This window comes from Orbicella franksi, chromosome 10 (assembly GCF_964199315.1).
Source record: "Orbicella franksi chromosome 10, jaOrbFran1.1, whole genome shotgun sequence".
In the NCBI taxonomy this organism is placed as follows: Eukaryota; Metazoa; Cnidaria; class Anthozoa; order Scleractinia; family Merulinidae; genus Orbicella; species Orbicella franksi.
In genome coordinates this window covers 509,435-523,800 of record NC_138154.1, presented here as the reverse complement: position 1 = coordinate 523,800, position 14,366 = coordinate 509,435, and the positions used below count along the sequence as shown (strand labels likewise).

General features: G+C 38.0%; 1 pseudogene; it reads right to left on the bottom strand.

The window, feature by feature from the left end:
* Window positions 1-7,853: 7,853 nt before the first annotated feature.
* LOC145499593 (uncharacterized) lies at window positions 7,854-12,766 on the bottom strand (annotated as a pseudogene).
* Window positions 12,767-14,366: the final 1,600 nt, after the last annotated feature.

Sequence of the window (14,366 nt, the reverse complement as noted above, 5' to 3'; positions counted from 1 at the left end):
CCGTAGGAACTCGTCTCGTCGGGGTGATGACAGGTTTAACGCTATCGTCAACTTCTAAGTGGACTTCGCCGGGAAAGGTTCCCAACGGACGGTCAAATACGTCTGAGTATTGCTTTATGACTTCTTCGGCTGTTATCTGTTTAACTTGTAGCTCATTTTCCTTTGGAGGAGGTGAGGCTGCGATGAAATTTTCATCATGAACGGTGATTAGCCCCATTTGTTGAGCCGCTCTCGCGCCGATCAAAGGTGTTAAATAGCTTTCGACAACGACGAATTCTACGGAGTACTTCTTCCTTGTTCTCGGGTTACGCATGATAAGCCTTGTCGTTCCTATGGGTTTCACTTGAGATCCATTCCACATTCGCAGAGTTTTCGTGGTCGGCTGGATTTCGTGACCTGTTGCGTGTTTCACCGGGATGATGTTGATTGATGCGCCACAGTCAATTTGAAGGTTGACCTTTCTGTCATCGATAAGCATCTCCGCGTAAATTTCTTTAGCGTGACGAACAGCATGGACGTCGGATTCTTGAGAATCCATAGCAACTCCAGCTAGAAGCTCGATGTCGCTCTCTTCTGATGACACGTCTTCAGGTTTGTCGGAGATTCCATGGACTCCTCGGGATTTGGATTTCTTGCAAACACTTTTGAAGTGGTTTCGGCCGCCACATCCGGAGCATTTCTGTCCCCAGGCTGGACATTTCTCCTTTTTCAGTGGGTGTTCACCTCCACAGAATAGACGCTTCTTGTGAGATTTGCCAGCAGGTTTCGGTGGCACATTCCGATCATTCCTCCCATCGCGTGAGGGGTGTTTATCTTTCTTGCCAGTTCGTCTCCAATCTCTTATTTTATGCACGCTATCGTCCCCAGAAATGGCTTTTAACTGGGTCGCAGTGGCTTCATCACTTCTACAAATATCTATGCACTGTTTGAGGGTGAGACTTCGCACTTGCAGAAGCTTCTTTCTTATGGTATTGTTGCTTACGCCTAGAACAATACGATCTCTGATCAGAGTGTCACGCATGCAATCGCAGAAATTGCATGACTTAACTAGATTGCGAAGGGCAGTGACATAAGCATCAATGGACTCTTGTGCTTCTTGGTTGCGACTATTGAATATATATCGTTCATAAGTTTCATTAGTTTGGCCCAGTGTAAACTCGTCAAACTTTTCTAGAACCTTGTTCAGAATCTTCTTGTCGTTTTCATTTTCGAATTGGAAGCCATTGTAAATTTTAAGTCCTTCCGTCCTGACACAATGCAGAAAGAATGCGACCTTGTAGTCCTCTGTTTGCGAGTTTAGCCCAGAAATTAGAGAATAATTCTCCCATACCTGTTTGTAGGATTTCCAAGCGTCTGCCAGATTCCCTGAAGTGTTGAGCTTTCCAGGGGGTTTAAGGCCATGCGCTGGAGAGGACATAGTAGTGTGCGTGATGGGTGCTGTCCCAGTCCCAGCTGTTGCTGTAGTTGTCGTTGAGGTTGCAGCCGTTGAAGAACTTGTTGCCATTTTCAGAATGAAATCCTACCACCCGCTGCCACCATGTAACACGTTCGGTTTTGTCCACTATCAGGAGACGTACAAACGGCTCTTCAGGAGTCAATAGAAAGTGCTTTTTAATCAGGTCTCTTACTTTCGTGATCTTACACGTTCAGCGAGCTATCGAGAGTATTGAATATATAAGTGATGCCAATCATACTATGATCAAATGTCACGTGAATCATATCAATGTCAATAAACAATCTATTGTGTCCATATTGTAACATGCCCCAATCGCTTTGCTCTCTGAATTCTTCTGTTTTGTGCTTGCCGACATTTTTTCCTGTCCTCACGGGAGCCTGTTCACAGGCTATTAATTTATGGCCACCTCCGTGGTTTGTTTGATTAGTTTATTCGCTTTGTTCAAATATATCTTTTGGGGTCTTATTCAGCTACTACAGAACTGCTGAGAAAAGAACTAAGTGGACACTAATTTAACACAGTTGAAATACGATTGATCTCAAAATATTTAGCTTGTTTTTATCATCTTTTTGACTTACAACTTTAATCTTTCTTTCGCAGCGCTGTAATATTTTGTTGCACAGCAAAGAAATTATTTGATTTCTTGATTTCAAATTGGTTTTTTGCGTGTCTTTCGCGTTTATTTTCCATTGTTTTCTCAAATGCTAGCTGTTATAGTACAAGAATAGAAATTCTGTTGTATTTGGTGTCAATTTGTCCTCTGAAGTCTATAATAACTCATTTTCGCATATTCAGTTTTCTCAGCTTCTGTTGGGCATTTTGATGTACGGCAAAGAAATAATATAATTTCTTGTTTTCTCATCAGTTTTAAACATCAAGTTGAGTCGTGTTGTTGATATTTTTTAATATTTTGGCCCTTCATTTATTCAACTTAAAATAAATGAGGTCTTGAAACCTAATCTGTGTGTGGTTACTGCGTGTATGGTTTATTTTTAGTGCTTGTGCTTGTTCTGAAATGTGAAAAAATTGCCAGGAATTTAGGGGTGTGTTGCATTCAATTTCATTTGGGTGTCAATGGGTTAATTGACTCGCTGTATAATATGTTCTATTTGCAAACATTTCGCTCTTGGTGCAATTTCTTTCTGTAACGCAAGTCTTAATTACAGGAATTGCACCGGCCCGATTGGTTGACTTCCAGCAGTGAAAAAGGAAAAAACCGAACTCGATAATCTTTCTTCCTTCAGTCCGAAGCCTTTGATCTTCACTAATGAAGTTATTTTGCCCACAGCTCCCGTTCTGAACATGCTTTTGAGCCGGTACTTTTCCTGCCTTTAACGCTTTCAATAATTAAATACAAGAATCGTACTGGAATGAATACTCGACTTTGGTGTTGATTACATGACGTAATGATGAGATACCGCTGTTTAGAAGCCTTGCACATTCACTCAAAATAACAAGAGCAGGAAATACAGAGGTAAGCGTAAGACTGGAATGTCCTTAACTTAATTTCGTTATTAATTTAAAGTGTATATGACACGAAAAATAATTTCTGCTTATTTGAAAGGCCTTTCAAACTACAGAAGAACGGTGTTTCTCTTTTTGAAATATCTTTTTTCGTTTTAGAGATATTGACATTTTTCTATTATGCAAATTACATCAGTGATGACGTCATAAGGTTTGCAACTAAAAAGTGGAAAACACAGAATAAACAATATCTCTGGAAATATTGAAGCAGTGTTCTTGAAACCTGGCACCACAAATGTGTATCACAGAACAAACAAAATGACACCCTTAGTGCTGTTGCCATGACAACACTTTTGCCACTGGTGCTGTTGTAATAGAAACTGAAATTCCCAGTTTTTGTCTAAAACCAAGAACCATGTACTCCACCCAATCTAATGATGGGAGTTAAGACAATATGGGAACTGTCTGTTCCAAGTACATTGTAGAACCCTTTGTCTCACTATAGAGGTTGCAAATGGGAATATTTGTTTTTTTAATGGAAAGAGACTGGGGCCAAAAGAGTTGCTATGGCAACAGTGCTAACGGTATCATTTTGTTTCTCTGTGATGCACATTTATGGTGCCAAGTTTCAGGAACACTACTTCAATATTTCCAGAGATATCGTTTATTCAGTATTTTCTACTTTTTAGTCGCAAACAATATGACGTCATCACTGATCTAATTTGCATAATAGAAAAATATCAATATCTCTAAAACGAAAAAAGATATTTCAAAAAGAAAAACGCCATTCTTCTGTATTTTGAAAGGCCTTTCAAATAAGCAGAAATTATTTTTTTTGTCATATACGCTTTATAGCAGTGAAAAGGGTCGATGTAACACAAAACAGCCTTACAAACACAATGAGTTTAATTACAATGGAGAGTCACTATCACAACAAACACTGTCAACGTTTCATGTCAGATTACAATCTTGTAGCAAGCCGTAATAACCTGTGAAACACAACAAAGATTACCCTGCGAAGCAAAACTAGAAACGGAAACTATCTAACAACTTACGATATGATGAAAGGATGGTGTAAGCGAGAGAAATCACAACTTGAGTGTACTATACACAAGCGCTTCTCCACGTGTGATTGAAAAGTGAACGAGCTACCGAAGCATTATGGTCTTACGTAATCTCTGTGGAAAATTCTGGAATTGCAGAACGGACTTAAAGTGCACCTAACCCCCAAAATTTTTTTCCACTAAAATGAATCCACTTGTTATTCGGAGCATTTGGGTGAAAAAAATTTTGAATTTGGTTGAATCCTCGATTTTCTATGCCCTTTCAAAGTCGTGCCTGAAGTGTTACACGACTGCATACCAGGAGTCTGGGGTGGCGGTTGCTGATGACATCTACCCAGGAACCAAACACAATGGTGCCTCAGTCAACTCACTGTATTTGCTCGAGAAAATAGAAAACCAAACTAATCGTTCCAATATATTTTGGGACTAAAACGTCCAAGTTTTGTTCCAGAATCATTTCTTTTTCATCACTGGAGTCAGAGTTAGGTTTCGATTCAGAAGACACCGAAATAAACTTCGATTGAACAAGTTCGGCAACTGTGAACTCACTCCTTAGAGCTTTGAGAACAATTTGTAATATTTCAAGCGACGATGGGGAAGATGTCTTTGGAGATGAGCTGCTTGTCTATCAGGAATGGAAAGCTAGATACGAAGTAGAGGAGCAAGCAAACGAAAAGCAGGAATGAAAACTCAAGGACTGCTTTGGATGGTAATTTCGTCACCTAAACACAAGACTCCCATGCGTGTTTATAGCCCGTTTGCATTTGTCCTTCCCGAGAATGTATTTTGTCAAGGTATGGTTGTGTTTTACTTTCTGGAATGCTTCATGTTTATAAGAGCGACAGAAGTGTTGCAGTTTTCGAGACTTGAACACCTCCAAAACACTGGCTTCGATCGATTGAAAATCGTAGAATTGTTTGGACCTGTATTTTTGAAGCTGCAGGAAGCAAGGCGGAATTGGGAAGGAAACATTTCATACAATTACCAATTTCACATGTGTTAAGTCGTAACTCCAAATAACCAGTGTAAATTTTTTCAAAGTTTGCAGTGAAATTCGTCGGATAAGTTAAAAGGATGTGTTCCCTAAGCAGTCTGCGGACATGAATGTTATGCGGTCATATTTTTGACACTATTCAGACTATTACATAGAATGTTTGTCGCACTGCTGATTTCCAAACCTTTGAAAACTTCTGTGAGTGTAACCATTTTGTTATCATGTAATTCTAATGGATTAATCTTCGACTTTTATCTAAATCAAAAGAGAAGTAAGTGTTGGTTAGCGGCGTACAGTTGCAACCTATTTACATATCAGTATATTTGGTTGTAACGCTTCTTGATCGATCACACAACTTTGCCGGCTATGTTATAAATATTGCGGGATTAGAAGATATATTTTGTCTGTAGTATTTTGACAAACTGCTGGTTGGCTTTAAGCAGAAAATTTTGAAAATAGCGTGTGAAAGTCTGCAGAACAAATTCCAGTGAGAGGTCTTCAATGGTTCTCACAGACTCAGTTCGCTCGTTTTGGTTCAACAAAATCAACCATCGTTTATGTCTTTACTGTACCATTGACTGATCATCGCAAGTAAATTGTACAGAAGTTTGAACCTAAAAACCGGATTCTGGAGGGGGAGGGGGGTGGTGGGCAAAAGGTACACACAGAAGAAAGGGTATTGGCACAACGCAAATACTACACTGATTTATTATTACCATTCTGGCTGCAAAGTAGAACTGATTCAATAACATGCCAACATTTAAAATATTTCACTGTATGATTATCTGGAACTAATAATTTTTTCAGTGACACTATGTAAATGCAGCTATGCATGTGGTATTGTAGGATCTAGCCCTAGAGTAAATTGAAATTAATGACTTGTAATTATAAAAAATATCAATATATTATATGATAAATTTTCAAACTTTTGAGGAACTCTGTCACAGATGGCACATCTTGAAAAGTTGAGTCTAGGATTTTCAAGTTTGTCAATTACAAGTCTTCTCAATCTGCCTCATTCAAAGCCATAAGTTGAAGTTTCTTAGCGAATACCAAAGATGACTTTAGTAATGGTAACTATAAGCCCCTAAAAATTAGAGGAATAGATCAAGAGAAAACTTTGATTGTAAATTATAATGATTTATTGTTTGACTTTGTTATTTCAGTACATTAAAACCCGGGGTAATCAATCAATAATATCGATAATCGATAACACTCGATAAAAATCGATTAATGTTTTTGAAATTTGATAAAAATCGATAAAAGATTTCATATGTGAGTAATCAATAAATATCAAAGTTATCAAAACTTAATTATCGTACCATTTTTCGAAAAGGAAACACCAAAAGATATTTGAGAGCTCATAGAAATACTTACAACAACTTCCCTGTTCGTTAATTGATCTTATTCTACATCTTTTCCACAAACTTTTAGTAATACTCAGCATGTGTTGTATTTGAAATCTGCTTTAGACCCCTGGTTGATTATTCCACTGTTTTTTTTTTTATTTGCTGATGCAACACAATCGCATGTTCGTTGTTCTTTTACCCAGTCTTTAAAAGGGAAAGATTTTCGTGATTTTTTCCTTAAAGATATGAACAAAGCGTGATGAGCCTTAAGAATGTCTGCGTGGGAGGCCAATCGCGTGACGAACTCAAAGACGTGTCTGTGTAGGAGGCTAGTCATGCATATACTTTTGAATCATTCCTTATATTGATCACTTCTTATTCCCCATATTTCTCAGGTTAAAACGTGGTTTCAAAACCGCTGGAACAAAGGAAAAAGGGAAAATTTAGGCGATAACCTTGAAGCCAAGAAGCTGTAAAAGGAAAAATAATTTACATTTGTAATCAAACAATAAAATCAGGAAGAAAATCATAATGCAGTCTCTTTGGCCTCTTGTACAGTGCTTGTGAACAAATCATTTCATTGCTGCCTTTGAAATCTACATTTAAAGAGTCACAATCAAACGCTCCCTCAACGGAAACAGGATAATTTTTATTGATTCTATAACAATTGATGAATGCGATAAAATTGATAAAATAAACACTTCGTTGGTGTGCAAGTATCGATTTTTATCGATTGACCAATAAAGTCGATATCGTTTAAAATCAATTTATCAATAGATATCAATTTATCAAATGATTTTTCGATATCAATGTTTATCAATTGACTACCCTGGGATTAAAACTGGCCTATTAATATTATTGCATATTTCCCGTAATTAAATTGCTATATTAAATTGCCTCACAATAAATGCTTTTGCTTTCAGTAAACTATTAAATTCAAATAAATTCTCCTAGTTTTAAAGAACACATTTTAATTTTGACCTCCACACAACATTGGCCAAATTTATGCATATATTATGGTACCATGTGTATTATCTCTGATGGGAAGGACATACTTTCCCTTCTTATACATGCACCACTGGATTGGCAATTCTCTTACATGTATACAATAGTAGTTATTGTGGATCTTGTTGACTAAATGACATATCACATTAATTTTATTTACAGTGAAACACATCATAAGGGTCATTAAATTCATCCTACTGTATCTTACATGCATTGCAAACATCTTGTTATGTTGTATGAAGACTGATAATTTGTTTGATTGAAGGTTTCAGATAGAGTGTATTGGAAAATGAATGAGGACTTATACTCTTCCATTCCCTTTCCTGGAGCAAACTGCACAGTACCATTCTTCAGGAGTGGTAGCTATCTTGGCCCAAGTCCTATCAAGGTAAAAACATCTGCCTGTGTTATGGAAAATACATATTTGTATAATGTGACCTATGACTGATCTCAATCCACTGCAAGAAAAAAGATGACCGCTGTTCATTCTGCCACAATACCTTGCAGACCTAACACAGCACATGAGGCACAAAGAAAGCCATACTTTTACAATTATATTTATTCCAGTACTAAGGACAATGTGTAGACTAGGTTTGAAGATTTCATAACTTTTCTTTACATTTTTATGAGCGTTGTTAAGGTTTTTGTGTGCTAAGAATTATGGGTAAATGTACCAGTCGCCATCTTTTTTCCTACTGAGGATTGGAATCTCATCTCACCAGTGATGCCAGCCACAACAGCCCTTGCACATTATCATACTAGCATATGAGGAAACTTTACAGGTCTGACATCTCCAGGCAGTGTGCAGACTTTCCACTGTAGGTTTAGAAAGCCCAGTGAAAATAAGTTACAAATGTAACTTTAAATAATTGATTGGTCAATTATATTATGGGACTGGTTTATTTATTTATTTATTTATTTAACTTTATTTATACACGGGTAAAACATCAGGAGTTAAAGTAAATACTAAAATGATGTTCTCAAAGTGAAGGCCACTCGTTCTGGAAATGCATGTGACTGGATGATATTTAACAAATGTCGCAATGCTGTAAACAGTGAAATCAAACAAGCCAAGGAAAAATTCTTCAAAAATGTGTTGCGTGAAAACGAAGGTAATTCAGGGTTTTCATTTGTTGATTGCGAATGATGCCAAATGGCCATGACAGCATCTTGCATCTGGTGAATGTCATGAGTGTTATTTCGGATTGCTCTGCCATAGTACACTTGAAGCTTGTTTATTGTACTTAATGTGAGCCGTCCAGTACCACCAATTGACTTGCCATCATCAAGATGTGTCTTACCTAGCCCCTTCTTCAGTGAGCAAAGACGGGAGCCCATGCATTTTTGTACATGACCAACACATTCCAGCTTGGTGACTGCCTTATCCCCATATACTTCTTCCTCAACAATAAGTTTATGAGCCTTACTGTTTCCATCCCCCAGAAATTCAGTATGTTGCAATGAATAATCTTCCACTGAATGCTGGTAAATGGCTAGTAAACCAGTGGCATCCATTGATCCTGAAGTACCCAGGTGATTAGCTTCACAGCGATGCTGGTGTCCTTCCCACCAATCTCGGAATTCCTCAGTACCTTCTTTACCCCTCCACACGGTACATTCTCTGCAGGTTTTGGACATTATTTTTACATCCAGGACTTGCCAGTAACTGTAGAAAGAGCCGTTACTACTCTGAAAGCAGCTGAGTAGCCTCGTTTTCTCCAAGTCCCATCCCCTGAAACTGCAATGTCAAAAATGCCATCATCTGCTGGATCATAGTAGTCCTTCACTTGGTCTACAGCATTTCTCATACTCTTTTTGCAAACTGCGTGTGCAGCACTCTTCACAGCGGCAACATGGTCTCTGTACGAGTCCTCATTCATTGGAGAGAGCATATTCATTACACCAGTAAATTTGACAAGTGCTTGATGGCCAATGCCAATGTTTCTAGTTGCTAAAACTATCCTGCGATTCACTTCAAATGCTTGGCTCCCTCCAATTTTTGAAGAGGCATAAAATCTCTCAGAGAATTTACACTTGTGGCTTCGGCATTTCAACAGCAGCAGGGAAGCAAAGCCCATTTTGGCACTGTCATCTTCCTCCAATTCGACACGGCCATATTTGCAAGCGGGGCAGCAAAGTAACTGAAATGCTGAGTACAGGACGGACAAATTGACTAAACGAAAGCCCTCTGGTGCTTTGCAATCTTCATCACTTGAGGAACCATCTGATTCTTCTGACTTTTCATCTAGTTTTCTTACAGAAGCCAGTATAGACCTCATTTTGGTCGCATCTGTATTGGAGCGCCACATGGTTTCTTCGGTATCGGACTCTTTGGTTTCTTCGGCCGATTCTTGTTCAACGGAACCCTCTTTTTCCACGGTTTTTTTTTCACCACAGTATACCTGTTACCTCCAAACTTTCTTTTCTTTTTTCTTCCACTCCTAGATTTTGGTTTTGGAGGCATTTTTTCGAAGTGTTTCACAAGGAAAACTAGCGAATGAAAGCGATACTGTTTTGAAGCGCTCTTTTCTTCATGTAATTGTAATGCAATGTCCGCTAACTATTCACCAGGCCCTGCAATTAATTCAAATCGCTCCGACTCAAATTTCTCCAGGTTTGGGTCAAAAAAGGCGAGTTTTTATTGAAAAAACAATGTGTAAACAACACTAGTTACCATAGCAATGGAATGCACAACTTCAGAAAGAGCTAAATAAATGTATTGATGTGGTGAGAAAAGTGTAAAAACATTTTTTTAAATAACAACTATGACTAAAGATGCCTTTAAGACAATTTTGAAAAAAGTAACATTTTTGACGATTTTTGGCCTATCGAGCCTCCTTAAATAACTACCGCTCTATTTCTATAATTCCTGTTGTGGCTAAGGTCTTTGAGAGAATCATAAACAATCAATTTTACAAATATTTAACTGAATATGATCTAATTTCCTGTAATTAGTCAGGGTTTCGTTCACTTCACTCCACTGCTACTGCCTCACTCGAATCCACTGATAATTGGGCTTTTAATATCGATAAAGGTAATGTTAATGCAGTAATTTTTGTAGATCTCTAGAAAGCTTTTGACTCCATCGATCACTCTATATTGCTATCTAAATTAAAAGCACATGGTGTCAGAAGCAACTCGTCTAAGTGGTTTAAATCCTACTTGGATAATTCTATGCAGAAATGCTTTGTAAATGGCGCCCTCTCGAATAGCCAACCTTTAACTTGCGGTATTCCTCAAGGTACAGTCCTTGGACCTCTCCTCTTTATACTCTATATAAATGATCTACCGAACTGTCTTTTTAACTCACATCCCAGAATGTATGCGGATGATACTCATTTGACCTTTGCCAGTAATGATGTTGCACATCTAGAGGAAAATATGAATGATGATCTAACTAAAATTACTGAATGGTTAACGGCAAATAAACTCACTCTTAAAAAGTCAAAGACTGAGTTTATGTTGATTGGTTCAAGGCAAAGGTTAAATACTTTTAATAGACTTCCATCTTTTATTATCGACAGTAATTCTAGTAAGCAAGTAGAATTTACGAATTCTCTTGCAGTATATATAGATGAAAACTTACTTGGAATGTACACATCAAACATATTTCCATACAATGATTCCATTTCAATTTTCCTGGTAAGGTCCACAATGTTCTCAGCTACCACGGTTGGAGTATGGTCATGTAGGTCGTTCGTTCCCACATGGAAAATAATCTGTTGAGGGCTCTTGTCAACAGTAGGCATTAGGTAGTGCTTCATATCGTTGGTGGTTGCGCCAGGGAAAGATTTAACAACCACATAATGGCCGACTTTCCTACCCAGTGTCCGTCCCTGTATTTGTTTTATCGTAGAATTGCCCACCAAGACAGTTGTGACTGATCAGAGATGGCTGACAGGTCAAAGGAAAAGAAATGGTTTAACACTTTAGGAACACTTGACTTATTGATCATGTTCCATACTTCAGGTGTGAAAATTGTTTGATGTCATTCAGGTCAGAAGCTATTGTCTCTCCTGGTGGATGGTCCTCATCAAGCACCGTGTCTTCCATTGAGAACCTTTTACCAGTGGTGGTATGTTGCTTTATTTTAGCTTCGTCAATACCAAACCAGTGAAGCATTTCATCGTGGTTATGATCTACATTGGATTGCAATAACAAAATTAGTTAAAAGTAACCTCATGTTTATACAAACTTTTTGATTCTTTTAGAGCCTTTTTGTCGAAATGAAGCAATGGAAAATACTTCTGGTGTACATCCTACGATAGTAAGCGTTAAACAATCCTTGCTCTGAGTGTGAACCTGAAGTATTTTGTTGCAGATTTCCTTAAGATGGGAAATTGCTGTTTTGTTAAGTCTGCAAGCTAAAGCAGACCTGTTTTACAGCTAAACCTGTCTGTAAAACTGTTAAGAATTGTGGTATGTTTACAAAAGTTGCTCCGAGAATTGAAATTTGTTGCTACAAAATGTCATCATCAGTTATCAAATTGGATATGTTTAGCAATTTTCTAGCCAAAAAATATAAAATTTGTCACAGCATCTGAGGAACCAATACCCATCATCCTTCTTCCATACCTTGAGAAGAACTTGAATTCCTCTCTTACGACTATGCCAAGAAAGGTGTTAAAAAAACACACACACAAGGAATTGAAGAGTAATAAGTGACTGTTGCTCATATTTTCAAAGCATAACTTAAGTTCTGAAAGTGATTCATTCCAAATTTAGGCCATATACTGTAATTTATCAATCTTCCTTGTCATTCCTTTGACACAGTACATTATTGCATCGGTGGTTGCTTCAGAGTTTGGACATATTGTGTTTGGGGGTGGCTACAGTTATCATAGTAAGTTATTTCTACTGTACTTGGGTCAATAACTTGCTTTCAGTTCTCAGTTTGTTGAGTTTCTGCTTTCCTGAACTCAGCTGGGTGATTCAAGAATAGCTGTTGTAAAAAAACATTACAAGATAAATGGCTATCAAATTGAAGACTATAGAAGTTTTGAAACATGACAAAACTGTCTTGGAAACTGCCCGCTCCATTGGGAAGATCATCTCTTGGTTAGACTTGCCTAAGCTGTGTAGTCAAGCAGGCTGCTTATATCTAGGTCCAGCATTCATCCAAGGTTGTGAACTCTGTCATCCATACCTAACTAAATACTTACTAAAAATAACCTACATTCCTTGAACGTAAAATGAAGAAATTGTGAACTTGGTCACCTGCTCCCCTGTGTGGGGTTGTCGTCCTCGACAAGCGTCATACATTATTTTAGTACTTACTAACTTATGGGTTTTGCTACAAAATCAAAGTAAAAATGTGAACATTAAAATTAACTTATTGTAAGGCTGCTATAGAGTTCATTCTTGCTGTTGGACGTGGCTCCCTGTTTGGGTCTCCTTGCTTGCCTGCAGTTAATCTTGTGGATCTGCATGGTGTAGGTTCACTTTCATCAGGGTTGTATGCAGGAATGTTTCAAACATTGTCTTCGGGAACATCATCTCCAGGAATCTCAGGTATATTTTCTGCATTGTGCTCAGGGTGGCGTTTGAGTAATAAAAAAGTGAACAACTTGCTTTCCAAGTCCATCTCCTCCATGTCCCTGCTGTGACGTTAGGGTATCCTGATAACTTTGATAGGCCTGTAGATTTCAAGTTCACTGGGGTAACTCTGCATTGCCATAGGGTAGATGGCATACTGTGTTCCACCTGTCGGCAAATGGAACATCAAGGTGCTTGTTTCTTTTCAGTTCATGCCGACAAGAAGCTTTCACATTGTTTGGTACTTGCCAATCCTCTGTTGTTACTATCTTGTCAATGTCTGAAAACACACCAATGGCCAAAAGCTGGCATCCAATGTAGGTGACTCCCTCTCTCAGGAAGCAGTGCTTGGAAGGCTTCAGATTCAGACTGTTCTTTGATGCATGTCAGGACTCTATCCAGTTTCTCTGGGTTTTCATCTGAAGTCTTGGAGATCACAATGATGGACAGACACACCTACAATATCACTGTAGTAAATTATGAACCAATTTACTTACTGTTAAAATTCCAAATTTGCCTCAAAAACTCTTTTGAGCCAGCCACAGCATGGATATCATAAGGAAAGTAGTTCCGGCGCTTTGTTGTGGTATAAAGCCATGACTGTACTCAGTATATAGCAGTGTGAATGTTATGTACAGAAAGATTAAAACCATAAAGAAATATTTAAACCATGTCCTCGATGGACTTTGTCTATTTGTCTATCAACTTTATTGGTCACAAAATTACAATATAATTAAAAGAAGAAAAGGATCAATAGGAATGGTGCGAACGGGAAAATAAAGTTACCCATGCGAGGCGCAACCCTAAAAGCTAGTAAGAATGGTGATAGAAAATCTTAAATTTGATAAAAATTACAATAAAATCTAATAATTACTTATAGTTAAAAATTATAGTTAAATCAATTAATTACAATAGTTGAAAACAAGATGTGGATAATATTAGTCACAGAAAATTAAGAGCAGTGGCAAGGGCAGTTACGGAAGAGGAACCAGGAGCAGGGCATGTCAATATCATAGGTAGTGTCCAGTAAAGTAAAATAAGTGGCATGCAAAAAATATTTGAATAAACTTGGGCTAGAAAATTTGTCTTGAGGGGCGAGATTACACATAGTGTTCCAGGGTTTTACAATTCTGTTGAAAAAAGAAGCTTGAAAAGTTGCGGTTTTACGGTAAGCAGGTTTAAGTACGAGGGTGGGGTTCTTAGAGCGGGACCGGCCATGTGTGGACTTCTGTTAATTGAAGAGCACATCCATAACCTGTTGAAGAAGGGCTTGAAATAGCACTGGAGGAGTTGCACTTGGTCTGCCCATCTTTTTGACATAAGTGGTTCTAATATGTCAAAAACAAGAAAAATTTAAAACAATACAGACCATAGAAAAAAAGATAGTGAGGCCATGCCCTTGTAAAGAACGCAATAAATTCTAAACAAAAACTTGGCCCGGTTACAAAAAATGAAACTACCTCAGTCTCGCAAAGTGGGGCTGGGGGACAGGGGACCAT